This window comes from Carlito syrichta, unplaced genomic scaffold (genome assembly GCF_000164805.1).
Source record: "Carlito syrichta isolate Samal-C Ts95f unplaced genomic scaffold, Tarsius_syrichta-2.0.1 Scaffold306712, whole genome shotgun sequence".
NCBI lineage: Eukaryota > Metazoa > Chordata > Mammalia > Primates > Tarsiidae > Carlito > Carlito syrichta.
The window spans coordinates 450430-463339 of NW_007250808.1; positions in this window are offsets into that span (position 1 = coordinate 450430).

A 12910-nucleotide genomic window follows, 5' to 3' on the forward strand; every position below is an offset into this window, starting at 1 on the left:
GAGGTGGATTATTTTCTTTGTGACCCATCTTAACATTTAAAGAAATACAAAACAGGGAAAAATTAGCCACCCAGAATCTCATCTTCATTTTAATTTTTCCATGTTTCCTTCCTATTTGTATAACCGTAGGGGGCACACACACACACACACACACACACACACACACACACACACACACACACGCGCGCGCGCGCGCGCACGCGCATTTGTGTATCATGAAATGAACAGAAAACTGACTCTGAGGTCATACAGATGTGGATTCCAATCCTGCTCTCTGGTTTCAAATCCTAGGGCATGTGACAACTTCTCTGAGGTTCAATTTTCATCTGTACAAAGGTGATAATTATACTATCATCTTTACAGAATTATTTCAGAATAAAATAATGGGAAATGCCTGTTGCATAATAGGTGCTTAAAAAACAGTAATTTTGTCATTGATTATGTAACTCAACAAACATTTAATAAACCTTTATTAAGTGCCAGGCAGCAGGGGATAAGACAGAGCACCTGTCCTCCCAAAATGCATCATCGAGGGCAAGAAGCAGTCATGTACCCAGACCAAGAGCCTACTGTCTATGAAGGACTTCCATCACAAGTGTGCTAGTAGCGATGAGGCATGAGCTGAGCTGGAAGACACAGGAAAGAGCAAATGGGTCAGGTTCTGATTAACACAGGCCATGGGTGGCTTGGGAGAACTTGCAGAGAGACAATTTGGTATTCTGCCTTTTAAAATCGAACATCAAATTACAAGCACTTTTGACGCTGCTGCATAATCTTCCCATCATTGTTAATGACTGCATAATATTACATTGCTTCGAGGTATGGCCTTTCCCTTCACTTTTTCCCTGTCATTTGATTTGGAGGTTGCCAATTTGGAGCTATTATAGATATCGCTACAGTGAACATGCATGTGACAGTTTTTCCTTTCAGAAATTATTTCTGTAGGATAAACTCTAGGTCAAAGGGTATGAACGTTTTTTAATATCGTGTGCAGCTCACTGCCAAGTTGTCATCAAAGGGTTCACATGCTGGATATTATCATAATTGCATGTATTTTGTCAGAATAGGTAAAATTGGTACTTCGACATTGTTTTAACTTCCATTTCTTTGATGAGTTGTTTGGCAGGGGAAATTGAATTAAAATGAATATCTTGCTTGGAATATAAAGCCAGGAGAGTGCAGGGAATTGTGACTGCAGGTAGCGGCTTTGAGAGGGGGTCAATTCACTGTGACAAACAGTGAGGGTTTGTCTCACTGAAACGCAGGAAGAGGAGGCCTACATGCTGACACTAATTGCATTTCTTAATTGCATTGTTTGTATTTTACCTCTCTTCCATGACTGACTAAATGAATAATTAACACCATCATAATCATTACTCTATGTATGTAACAGGAAAAAAAAATGTGATTTCTAACCCCGACTGCCTTTTCAGGAAGCCAATGTCTGGGAAAGGTGGACCCTGTATTCAGCTGAGCACTTTGAAGAGTTTGCAAAAGCAATTGAAACCAGAATAATATTTGTGAAGCTTCATTGTTGATCAGAAAGTTGTTGGGCTTGTTGCTGCTATTGTTTGCCGTAGCCTGTTCATCACTGCCCCCAGGGAAAGGGGCAGGGAAGACCGCCTCAGGATAGAGGAAAGGAATCCATTTGGAGGAAGTCCTGAGCTTAGAGGCGAGGGAGGAGAGTCCTTCTCCTGCTCCCCTGAGATTGTTCTGCAGCGAAGATGGTGGTGAAATGAAAAGACTAACCGTATGTGAAGCTGAAGCTGGTTTTCCCAGGTCAGGGAGGAGCCCTGGAGGAGGACATGGTGACACATCCAGGTAGGAAAGAGGATTCTGAAAACACAAGCCAGGGAGGAGGAGATAGGGAATTTGCGGCAGCTCCCTGGGCATGGACAGCAGGCTGCACAGCTGAAGGGGAGCACCACACAAAGCCGTGGCTAGCTGATACAGGAACAGCAGCACAACCTTCCAGAAGGAAGGAGCTAGATGGATGAGCCCAAGGGAGCATGTGGTGTGCAAGTTTTCTGCAAGTTTCCAGGGTCACTGAGACACTGAGAAGGACTAATAGTAAGTAGACATTAGGTCTAAAGCCCAACAGCTGGGACCATAAACTTTAGCAATGGGTGGCCACTCAATGTCTCAAAGACTAGTTGAGACCCGTCACCTTCAGCAGGCACCAGCCAAGGCATCAGACTAGAACAGAGCAGGATGCATACCAGGAAGAATACAGAGGACTCATGGTCTTAGAAGCTCTCATCTACCCTGCCACCAACTGCTACTCCACATCATCCACATTTATCACAGAGATAAAAGAATTTGAAATTTCTGGGAATTATGGAAAGGAGGGAGGATGTAACAGAGATTGGAAGAGAAAAGACAACTTGAAAGCCTACAAGATGGTGGAAGATGTGTACTTTGGGCTAATCCTCCTTCCTTTGGCCCCTCAAATATTTGGTGGAAGCTATTCGGCTGACTAACTTCTTGTTGTCAGTTGATATTTCATGAAAACTAATAATGAGGCTCGGTCCCCAACTCACATGAATGTAAAATAGGCATCAGATCAGCTTGGTAAAGTTGGAGAAACTGGGGACCATGAGAACACAGCCTTGAAGAAATCATGAAAATGGTTGGAGAACGACTGTGGGTTTCACAGCTGTCATACTGGGTTGCCCCAGCCCAGAGATGACTAACTCTTGGGGGACAGTCTCTTAAAATAAAAGTAATGTGAACTCTGGCAGCGTACAGCATGACTCCCATTCCTAGTTCTCCCATATAGTAGCTGAGTGACATTAGGAAGGTCACTTGATTTTAAAAATCTCCTCTTAATTCTAAAATGGGATAACAAGAGCACTAACTTCCTAGGATTGTTCTGAGAATTAGATAAGCAAATAACTGCAAAACAATTACTATGGGAAGGAGCACATAGCAAACAACATTAAGTGTTGCCTATGATAGTGACAAGAAGGAATATAGCAACAATGGAGATGAGGCTAATGATTATAGTACACACTGTTAGTTTCCTACCCATTGTTCATTCTCCCTTTTTCCTTGCCAACAGAACTATGCTCAGCCTCAGATTCTGAGCCTATTGTGACAAATATTTTCCCAGCATCCCTTGAGGTCATGTGACACAGTTTTGACCAATAGGACTTAAGAGGAAGCCAGTTGTGGGGACTTCTGGGAAAGATTTTACTTACCTGGTGTCTTAGTCTGCTTTTATAACAGAATAGCATATATCGGGCAATCTATAAAGAAGTTTATTTAGCTCGTGGTTCTTGTAGCTGGGAAGTCTAAAACACAGCACTGGAATGAGGGCCTTCTTGCTGAATCAAAACAAGGTGGAGGGCATCACATGGTGAGAGGACATGAGCTTGCATGTGTGTTCATGTCTTTTCCTTTTGTAAAGCCATCAGTTCCATCATGAAGGCCCCACCCTGTTGACCTTATCTAATCCTAATGACATCCCAAAGACCTCACCTCTAATCAGCATGAATTTGGGGATTAAATTTCTAACACTTGAAATTTGGGAGACGCACTCACACCATAACACCTCGGGGGGAGGTGTACAGAGACAAACCTGCTTATAATAACACCTTTCCCCACTTCATCCTGCCTTGAACATAGATATGATGTATGTCTCTATAGGTGTGTTAGGTGATTCTGAGGGACCAACATGAGGGGAGAAGCCAAGAGTTACTGGCTCTGACATTGGCAAGATGCTGAACCAAGGCAATCATCTGCTTATTCTGGGTTTTTTGTTAGAAATAAGAAGAATAAACTGCTGGGGTACTTTTTCAGTTACTTGCAGCCCAAGACATTCCTAACAAAAAGAATACCGATCTATCCCCAAGGAGCCAAGATGTGTAAGTGGACTTCAAGGTGGCATATATGTTCTGACCTACAGAATTATCATCTATAATCACTTCCAATTTACCAAGGTGTCATAACATCCTCACCCCTAAAAAGAAATGGGTCCAGGAAAATCCTCTCACTTTGCCCTATCCAAACTCAACAAGAAAGCAAAGCCAAGTTAGCATCTAAAACAATAAAATAAAACTTCTGCTTCCAGAAAAATCAATGATGAAGAAATGGTTATGGGGGCGGGGGGGCGCGGGTAGTTGAATCATAAGCAATACCATCCCCAAAAATCCAAACACACATGTTCCTACTAAGAAGCGCTACCACTAATGAATTCCCAATTATTCTGTGACCCTCAGTTCACTTTAATCCAAACTGTCCCTGGTTTGTCTTGCCTCTCTGAGGCCCAAACTGACTGTTTCCTGAGCTTCTTATAAGTGAGGACCAAACCTTAGTTATCTCTGTAGGTCCAGTGCCTAATTTAGGGCCTGGCACAGATTAGGAGCTCAATCTAAAATGAATGAGAAATTAGAAAAGAATATTTAAAGTCAAAGTCTTCAATCTCTCAGTAGGGTTGAAGTAGAAAGGAAGTTCGTGGATGAAAAGTTCTGATCATGGGCCCTGGTGTGAAGAGTACTCAGTTCCAACCCTGCATCACACTGCCATACACTAACCATGTGTCCTGCCCAAGTCACTGGACTCCACACCTTAGTTTCCTTGTCTGTATCAGGGGGCTAGTTATGGTACCCTCATAGGATTAGCTATGAGGATCCTAGTCATTTAGTCACTGCTCACAGAAAGCCATTAGTGGAGGGGAGGTAGCAGTGGTGTTTTATTACAGTATTTTTTTTTGAGTTGGAGTCTCACTCTGTCATCCAGATTGGAGCGGAGTGGCACAATCATGGCTCACTACAGACCTCCTGGGCTCAGGTGATCCTTCCACCTCAGCTTCCGAAATATCTGGGGCTACAGGTGCACGCCTGGCTAATTTTTTGTAGAACCAAGGTCTTGCTGTGTTGCCTAGGCTGGTCTCAAACTCTTGAGCTCAAGTAATCTTCCTGCTCCACCCTCCCAAAGTGCTAGGATTACAGGCGTGAGCCACCACACCCAGTTTATTATTACAGCATGTTTATTGTGCCTAACTGGGATCACTGAACACAGATCTCTGGGCCCCACACCCAGAGTTTCTGCTTCAGTGGGCTTGGAGCGGGGCCTGAGAGTCTGCATTTCTAACAGACACCAGGGGATGCTACTGCTGCTATTCTGGGAACTGCACTTTGAGAACCACTGGCCTAACTCATTGCTTATGAGGCCACAGGATGGGCTGTGCCTGGCAGAAGGCAGAAAAGAAGAACAAACACAAGAAGAAGAAAGGAGAAAAAAAAAACCTAGAAGTTCCAGTACAAAGCTTCCCAGCCTGTGCACCATGGTTGGACACTCACGTACCCAGGAATCGAACCCTCACCCCTCAGCAGTCCTCTCAAGACAGTTGTACAGGCTGAGTACAGAACAAGCACATCCAGCTTCAGCTTCAAAAACAACAGGGCTGAAATCCCAGGCAGGATGCCTTTTCTACCTATGAGCAAAGCCTCTGAATGCCCAGCAGTAAGGGGTTTGTTTGTGGGGAAGAACAGGAAGCTGGGGTATCTGGCTTATTGCCTCTGGCTTGTAGCAGGCTCAACTGTTTACTCCAGGACACCAAACAAATATGGTCATTTGCTACATGTGCTGTGACCTGAAAAATTTGGTGAAGCCTTACTCTAAAGCGGCACTGTCCAATACTGTCACCACTAGACACACGTGACTGTTCTGAATTAAGATGTCTCCTCAGTGAAAGATCTATACTGGATTGCTAAAACTCAGATGGACTAGATGAAACTCATTTATAATTTGCTTTATATTGATTACATGCTGAAATGTTCATATTGTATATATATTGAACAGACTACCAAAATGGTTGTTATTGGTTTCTTTTTGCATTTTTAATGTGATAGCTAGAAAATTTTAAAGTACAGGTTGGGCACAGTGGCTCATATCTTAATCTCAGCACTTTGGGAGCACAAGGTGGGAGGATCGCTTGAGCCCAGGAGTTAGAGGCCAGCCTGAGCAATATAGTGAGACCTCAGCTCTACAAAAAATCAAAAAAATAGCCAGTTGTGGTGGTGTGCACCTGTAGTTCCAGCTACTCAGGAGGCTGAAGTATAAGGATCGCCCAAGCCCAGGAGGTCAAGGCTGCAGTGAGCAGCGATCATGTCACTGCCCTCCAGCCTGAGTGACAGAGTGAAACCCCAACTCCAAAAAAAGAGAAAGAAAATGTCAAATTACATGGGTGGCTTGCATGAGATGTATGAACTGTGCTTTCCTAGAAAGCTGACATTTTGGGGAAACCTGGTCAGTGGCCTGGTCTGTCTGTACGAGTGAGGTCCAGGTGTGTATACATGCATGCATGTGTAGTTAAGGTGTTGAGGGGAGGCAGAGGAGACGCAGCAATGGGCCAAGTGCTGCGCCTTGATCCCATAGGAGAAGAGAGTGATTCAGTAGTTGTGACAAGCAGATTGGCTTGTTTCAGAAACACCTAGAAGCAGGGTGGAAGAGAGATTGGAGGGTATAAACAAAGTCATGAGAAGCAGTGTGGTGGAACACAGGGAGGACAGACTCGTGATGAAGAGTGTGGGCTCTGGCTGGGCATGGTGGTTCACACATGTAATCCCTGCACTTTGGGAGGCAGTGGTGGGAGGACTGCTTGAGCCCACACAGGTAATCCCAGCACTTTGGAAGGCCATGGTGGGAGGATTGCTTGAGCCCAGGAATTCGAGACTAGTCTGGGCAAAATAGCAAGACCTCATCTCTACAAAAAAATAGGCCAGACATGCATAGTGGCACACACCTATAGTCCCAAATACTCAGGAGGTTGAGGTAGATGGATCACCTGAACCCGAGAGGTAGAGGCTGCAGTGAGCCATTATCATGCCACTGCACTCCAGCCCAGGAGATAGAGTGAGACCCTGACTCAAAAAAAAAAAAGTGTGTGAACTCTAGGTGACTCAGAATCTTCACCCTTCCCCTAACTGACTTCACTCTCAGTTTATTCATCTATAAAGTGGAGATCTATATTTTTGGGTTGCTGCGAGGTATCTTAGTCAGTGTGGGCTATGATAGCTAGTTACCATAAGCCACAGATATTTATATCTTACAGTTCTGGGGGACCAGGAGTCTGAGATCAGAAAGCCAGTGTGACTGGGCTGTGGCAAGGGTTCTAGCTGCGATTCGAAGGTTACCAACTCTGGCCCTACATGGTGGGAAGAGGGTAAGAAGCTCTCTGGAGTCCCTTTTACAAAGAAGCTAATCCCACGAAAGGGTTCCACCCTGACAGCCTCATCACCTCCCAGAGGCCCTACCTCCTAACACCAATACATTGGGCATTAGGATTTTAACATGTGAATTTCATGACACAAACATTAGGTTCATTGCATGAGATATAAATGTACAGGTGGTGCCAAAAAATGTACACATTTTAAGTATGATGTTTGCTCAAAAGATGGTGTTAACCAAATGAATGCTAGAGCCACCATGTGACAGGCAGGACAGTCAAAGAAAATGACAGAAGAATGGTTGCGCAAACATCATACTACACATTGCTACTGTCATTTAATTCAACTTCAAAAAGTAATACATAAATAACATCTCTTAAAATGAGACTCCCTGTATTTATAGAGAGTAAATGTTTAAAACCAGTGTCTGATTGGCCCTGCTTGGTCACGTGCTCCTCCGATTTTTTTTTTTTTTTTTTGCCTGAAGGGTGTGGTCTTATGATTGGATTAGTCTGGGTCATGTGCTCAGCCTTCATGGACAGGCAGCTGAATCTGTCATCCCCAGAAAGGGGAGAGGTTGGGATTGTGCCGGTGATACAAAGAGCAGCAGCCCTCTATAATCTACCTCCCAGCTCTGTGACCCTGGGCCAGTGACTCAGTGAATCAGAAGCTCAACTTCTGTTTCTGTAAAATCTTACTGGGGAAATATGAGGGTTGCACAATTCCTGTCCCACCAAAGGTGCCCACCAAATGTTAACCCCTCACCAGGGCAAATCACGGAAGGAGATGCAGTCCTTGCTCGCAAAGAAGGCTTGACTTCACTGGGGTAGATGATGATCCAGGTTTGGGAGCTGTTCTGTCTTGGGGCCCCATCACACCCCACACTCTCAAATCAATGTCAACAGAAAGTTCAGCTGGGCCTTTCAGGCTGGGGTCTAGTGAGTGGGCCCAGGCCTGGAGTTTGTTTAGCAAACATACCCACCCCCTTCCAACCCCCCACCTCCACCCCGCCTTCCTCCTGGAAGCCTCCCTTCACTCTCTAAACAGTTTTGGCCCAACCTGTTTTCCTTTTGTAGCTAGGATTTTGTAAGAGGCCAAATTCCAGGCCAGGGCAGGATAAACAACATCGCATGGCTAATGATTGGTGAGTCTGTCTGGAATGCAATTCACTGCAGATTTCAGTGAAGGAGACTGTCACCCCCTGGACTGTGAACAGGGAGGTTGTTAAAACAGGAAGGAGGTTCCGGGCTCTGCAGGATGACTGCCTAGCATTTTTTTTTAACTCTACCCTCTTTTCCTTAACAGGGCCACCTGCTACCCACTGGAAATTCTCTGCCTCAATCTGCTTTGCAAATAAAATCCTCTTGGGCAAAGCCTTCCATTCATCTAACAAATTACAGCTTCCAAAAGATTCTCAATTCTGCCACCACCCCAGTTTTGCAGGTGGGAAATGGGAGCTCAGAGTGGGAATGTAACTTACCCTAGAACACATAGCCAGGAAGTGGCAGGGTCAGGGTAAAACATGTTCCACAAAGCAAATCAGGCAAAAATCGTGTTTGGGCTTGATCGTCTGGACCTGCAGCTAATCTTGCCCTCTGGGTGGGGATACTTGACTCAAATATAGTCTGGGGGTGAAGGGAATGGGAGGGTACCTTATTGCAATGAAGGAATTGTCATGGTGTAGAAAGATTTTTCTTTGAACCTAGCTTAGAATTTTAGAAAATTGCCTGGCCACAGTGGTTCACACCTGTAGTTCCAGCATTTTGGGAGGCCAAGGCCAGAGGATTGCTTGAGGCCAGGAGTTCAAGACCAGCCTGGGCAACATAGTGAGACTTCATCTCTACAAAAAGTCAAAAAATTAGCTTGGTGATGCAGGCTACTCGGGAGGCTGAGGTGGAAGGACCAACTAAGCCCAGGAGGTCAAGGCTTTGGTGAGCTGTGATTGTGCCAGTGCACTCCAACCTAGGTGACAGAGAGATTCTGATTCCCTCTGCACTCCCCACACAAAAAAGAATTTTAGAAGTCTGTTTCCTTGACCACACACTGTCCACTCTCTGTTCACACACAGCCCCAGTCTTTCCAGCTTAGCCTCGTTTTTAACAAGATGTCAAGGTAGGGAGGTCAGTGAAAAGAGATCTGTGTACAGTTCCTGGCCTGGCCACCATCCTGCTGTCTAGACCCAAGGGAAATCTCTAACCATCTGTGTCTGGGCCTTAGTTTTCTTATCTGAAAAAAGGAGGTATGAAATCTAGCTGGGCCTGGAGATCCCGTCCACGCTTCTAAATCTTCTGCTCACAGCTCTGCCACTGAGGATTAGGGGCCCAGGCAACACCTCGCCCTGCTCGGCACCTTGCCTCTCTGCCTTGCTGGCAACGTGGCAGGTCTCCCCAGCCCCGACTGGTGGCCCTGGCTACCCTTTCTTGTGAGCTCAGCTCAGTATTCGTGAGAACTGATGGTGGAGATAAAGACAGGCATGCCAAAATGAGGCTCTCTCTGCCTCTGCCCCCACACGGCCCTTCTCCCACAGGGCAGCTGCAGGCCAGCCTGGGGGAGGACTGATTGCCATTCCAGAATGAACAAGGCTCGGGTGGGCAGGTTCCATTAGCTCACTCTCCTAATTGTCCTGGCTGGTCATTGTTTCTCCTGATTAATTCCCAATTAGCACTGGGGAGCACAGCTTGGGTTTGATTCTGCCAGTTTTCTGAGCCAATTCTCAGCTATTTCTGGCTTGGCCAAACCCAGGGCCTTTCTGCCTCCATGCTAGCTGCCATTCAGGAAGGGACTGAGGGGCACTTACATGTTGCCACCCTCATGACAACACGTGAAATTGGTGTCGTTGTCACCGTTTCACACGAGGGGAAAATGAGGCTCAGGGAGGTGAAGTGTTGTTTTGCCCAGTTTCCCACAGTAAGCAAATAATTGGGGCAGGTGAATGCTGCCTTACAGATTCTCAAGCACACACGTATTTTAGTCAAATGGTAGTCTTCTTCTTTTTTTTTTTTTTTGAGTCAGAGTCTCACTCTGTCACCCAGGCTGGAGTGCAATGGCACAATCACAACTAACCATAGCCTTGACCTCCTGGGCTCAGGCGATCCTTCCACCTCAGCCTCCCAAGTAGCTGGGACTACAGGCATACATCAGAAAGCCTGGCTAATTTTTCAGTATTTTTGTAGAGACAAGGTCTTGCTACGTAGCCCAGTCTGGTCTCAAACCCCTGGGCTCAAATGATCCTCAACCTTGGCCTCTCAAAGTGCATGAGCCACCACGCCCGGCACAAATGGTGAGATGATTTTCACTGGCTTCTTTTATGGCCCCTGACTCACTGGCTGGCCATTGCAGAGCTTGAATCATTTAGAAACAAATTGTTAATTTAGTAAAATAAATATGTAAACCTCAAGTCTTATCTTCCCAATTGGGACCCCAGATTCTGGGACATTCCAGCAATTTCTAAACTAGCTGAGGAATCTCCCGGTCATGTTGGAAATAAGCAAAGCCATTTGGGTTTTAATAACATGGTGAGAAAATGGTGTGACTTTAAAGTCTTTATTAGCCCTGGAATGCATTTTCCAAAGCAAGAATTAGCTGACACAGGCAGAGTGTCAGCTGGAAAAACAAGGTCTGGGTTAGGTGGCCCAGCACAAACCTGCTTTGGTGCCCAGAGCCTCCCATGATTTCAATTGCTGGTTAGCATAGGCCAGCAGAACAATTGTCCCATCGGTGAATGTGCCATTAGAAATGACCCACACAGCTAATGGGGGCTTAATAGTGGCTTGCTTAGTCCTTGGTATGATTCCTGTTGTCATTTTGAGTAAGAAAATTACCTGTCTGTCATTCCCTTTAAACTCACACAGTAATAATTAGCCAGGCCCCAAAGAGAAGCTGATTACCCTTAACCTTGGCTGGATGAAAGCTCAGTGACCCATTAAAGCTTGCGAAATCATTTAACTCTGCCCAGCTAGAGAGGCAATGTTGTAGCAGACAGTTGGTAGAAAGTGGATGGAATAATGCACATTTGTTTATTATTTCAGTTTTCAGAGCTCAGGTTAACCCTGTGGTCATGAGAAAGGACTTTCACTTAGAGGTCGGCAAACCATGGCCCACTGGCCCAGTTCGGCCTACCCCCATGCTTTTGCAAATAAAGTTTTATTGGCACATAGCCATGCCCATTCCTCTGAATATTGTCTGTGGCTGCATTTGTGTTGCCACAGTACAGTTGAGTAGTTGTGACAGAGACCATATGGCCTGCAAAGTTGAACATGTTCACTCCCTGACTCTTTATAGAAAAAGTTAGATTGTTGAGCATGGCAGCTCACACCTGTAATCCCAGTACTTTGAGAGGCTACTGAGGGAGGATTGCTTGAGGTCAGTTTGAGACCAGCATGAGCAACAAAATGAGATCCCATCTTTACAAAAAATAGAAAAATTTGCTGAGTATGGTGGCAGGTACCTATAGTCCCAGCTACTTGAGAGGCTAAAGCAGAATTGTTTGAGCCCAGAAGTTGGAGGCTGTGGTGAGCTGTGATTGTGCTGTTGCACTCCATCTTGGGTGACAGAGTGAGACCCTGTCTCAAAAAAAAACAAGATTCAGTGACCTCTGCCTTAATTTACTAAGGCCATGTTTGAATCTTGCATCTACAACCTACCAGCTATGTGACCTTGGCTAACTATGTCATACCCCATTCTCTGCTTCAGTTTCTTCATCTTCTTTTCCCTGACTAATCAAATGGATTTTATTTATTATTATTTCTTTATTTCAATAGCTTTAGGGGTTACAAATAATTTTTGGTTACATGGTTGCATTGTATGGTGATGAAGAAGTCTGGGCTTTAAGTGTCCTCATCATCCCAACCTGTGCATGTTGTACCCAACAGGTGATTTTTCACCTTCACCCCTCCCCTCTTCTCCTCTGAGTCTCCAGTGTCCATTATACCATTCTTTACACCTTTACAGAGCCTTAGTTTAGCTCTCACTTAGAAATGAGAACACAGCACTTTGGGAGGCTGAGGTGAGGAGCTTGCCTGAGCCCATGGGTTCGATAACAGCCTGGGCAACTTGACAGGATCTCATCTCTACAATAAATCAAAATTTAACTGGGTGTGGTAGCTCTCACCTGTAGTTCCAGTTACTTGGAAGACTGAGGCAGAAGGATCCCTGAGCCGAGCAGGTTGATGCTGGGGTGGCTGTGAGTATGCCATTGCACTCCAGCCTGGGCAACGGAGTGAGATTCCAACTCAAAAAAAAAAAAAAAAAAAAGAAGTGAGAACATGTGGTGTTTGGTTTTCTGTTCCTGAGTTAGTTCACTTAGGATGATGTTCTCCAATTCCATCCAATTTGCTGCAAAAGACATCATTTCATTCTTTTTGACAGCTGAGTAGTATTCCATAGTTTATATATACCACATTTTCATTATCCATTGATTGGTTGATGGGAATTCAGGCTGAGTCCACATCTTTACAATTGTGAACTGTGCTGTGTTGAATATGTGGGTGCTGGTGTCTTTTTTATATAATGACCTCTGTTCCTTTGGATGAATACCTAGTAGTGGGATTGCTGGATCGAATGGTAGTTTCTTTATCTTTAAGTAAAGCTAATAGGAGTGCCTAGGTGTAGATACTAGTAGAGCTTACCAACAACTTTTTAAATTGTTGAGCATGAACTTGGGCCATGACTATGTAACTTGCCTTGAGTGAGGAAACATGAGAGGAAGTGAAATGCATGACTTCTCGACAAATGCATTC